Raw genomic sequence first — 2513 nt, forward strand, 5'->3', positions numbered from 1 at the left:
GGTTTCTGGTTCCCAGCTTCGGATCAGCACAGCACCGGCTATTGCAGTCACTTGGGGAGTGAATCATCGGACAGAAGTTTTCCTCTCTGTATATCTGACTTTGCAATAAAAATTAATAAATCTTTTAAAAAATATATTTTCTTCATTTGTAGAATGTAGTTGCTGGGCCCAGTGCGATAGCGTAGAGCTTAAAGTCTCGCCTTACACACCCAGGATCCCATATGGTTGCCTATTCTAATCCCGGCAGCCCTGCTTCCCATCCAGCTCCCTGCTTGCGGCCTGGGAAAGCAGTCAAGGATGGCCCAAAGCCTTGGGACCCTGCACCCGCGTGGGAGACCAGGAAGAGCTCCTGGCTACTGGCTTCGGATTGGCTCAGTTCCACCTCCTGCAGTCACTTGCAGAGTGAACCATGCCACGGAAGATCTTCCTCTCTGTCTCTGCTCCTTTCTGTATATCTGACTTTGCAATAAAAAACAAATAAATCTTTTTTAAAAAAACATAGTTGCTAGCACCTATTTCTGAGTAGTGTTGTAAGAATTAAGTGAGATGTTTTACACAATTTGCTCTGCAGAACCTCTTTCAACATGCGGTCTCACTCCCTGCCATCTTTCCATGATGCCACGCTGGAGCACAGGAACGTCCTGGCCAATGCTCTTAGCAGCATGAACCACGCGGAAAAAGGAGAAAACCACAAGGTTCTTAGACGGTGCTCTAACGTCATTGTCAGGTTTCTAACTGTGATGATGAAGCATGGTTACACTGATGAATTTGAGATCACTGATGATCACGGAGCTGTGAGAATTGGTATGAACCTCACGGGTAGTTAATACACCTGTGGCGTGATCAGCCCGGGTCCGACACACAGCTGAAAGGGCTAGAGAAATGGCCAAATAATCTGCTTCCATCCTGCCACTTCTGTTTCCCTGTACTGACCAACTCAGCTGTCATTCGCACCAGAAAGACGCAAGAGCAAAACACACAGGAGGGACAATCGTCGGGTTCCTTCTCCAGCCATGCAGCATACACACATGAGTAAAAGCTCGACAGGCAAAAGCAAACAAAAAATAAAAGTGTCTTCTCTTTCCATTCGCATTCAAAATACTGTAAGAAATTTTTGACAGGAGTTATTAAATTGTCCTGATGAAAATCAATGACAAAAATGAAACATATTTTCTTATAATTTCAAAGTCTGTCCTCTTTTTAACATTCTATTCATTCCATTTGAATGTAGGTGAATTTATCTTATCTTTGGAGTTAGGGATACCAACCAAAACCATGAATATGAAAATAGGATCATGATATCCTTAAATGTGTCTAAATTAGAAGGTAGTCTAGTTTTCTTCCAAATCGGGCCCTGACCATCATTTACTAAGTAGACTATTTATGCTATATAATATTGCAAATGCAAATATTATAATTCAAATATGGCATTACAGAATTAAGATTGACTGCCTAATATACCTTCACAACGGGTGCTTCATAACACATAGGATGATTTGAGGGGATCATTTTAGTTCACGGCCTCTGAGGTCACCTTGCTTCTCAACTCCTCTGGAAACACTTGGTAAGATTTTTAACTCATTGCCCAAAGGTTATCAAAGCATTATCAAAATATAAAGGTGACACTCACTAAATCTTCCAGAACTTGAAAGACCACTGGGATGACATTTAAATTTTTTTTTTTTTGCCAACATGGAAATTCAGATTTTTTTTTTGCTTCATTTGTTAAAGGATAAGAAGCCAGAAGCTTCTTCCAGATCTCCCACACAGGTGCAGGGTCTCAAGACTTTTGAGCTGTCCTCAGCTGCTTTGCTAGACCACAAGCAGGGAGCTGGATGGCAAGTAGAGCAACCAGGATATGAACCAGTGCACACATGGAATCCTGTCACATACAAGGTGAGGATTTAGCCAGTAGGCTATCGCACCAGACCCAAAGGGTATATCTTAAAATGATTTTCTCCCTTACAAAGCTTAAAATGTAATATATATATATATATATACATATATACACACACATATATAAATGTATATATGCATATATAAATGTGTATATATATATAATGTAATACATATATATATATAATTGATCAAAGGGCCAAGGTTATAGCAGAGTACGGTTTCTGTGTTAAATCTAGTCACTTTGTGCTTGGTGACTGATGATTGGATAATAAAACACCAGCGGCTTACTGCATGGAAATTATGGGGGCGGGGCAACTGCAGCTGTAGGTGATTCTTACTAAAGGCAGACATCCTCTGCTGCTGTTTGTTTTCATTCCCATTCCACTACTCAACAAAGCAAAACAAAACCCACAGAGCTGTTCAGAGCCACAACTAGGCTGTACTACAAGGAGCTTACCAAAGCCTGTTAGATGATAGAGGCACTTCTCTAAGTATCCAACGGACCTCCCCAGTAAAACGGAGTTCCCTTCCTGTTTATGAACACATCAACCAACAACAAGTGTCTGTGTGTCTAAGTGGAAAATGAGTACCTCTCGTAAGATGCAGCAAAGCAC

At 41.1% G+C, this 2513-nt stretch overlaps 1 pseudogene; it reads left to right on the forward strand.

Annotated features, from left to right (window-relative positions):
• The first annotated feature begins 584 nt into the window (after positions 1-584).
• Positions 585-1032, forward strand: LOC121144961 (annotated as a pseudogene).
• The last annotated feature ends 1481 nt before the right edge of the window (positions 1033-2513 follow it).

The sequence above is a fragment of the Ochotona curzoniae genome, unplaced genomic scaffold, assembly GCF_017591425.1.
Source record: "Ochotona curzoniae isolate NIBS_2020 unplaced genomic scaffold, NIBS_Ocur_1.0 scaffold_3208, whole genome shotgun sequence".
Lineage (NCBI taxonomy): Eukaryota > Metazoa > Chordata > Mammalia > Lagomorpha > Ochotonidae > Ochotona > Ochotona curzoniae.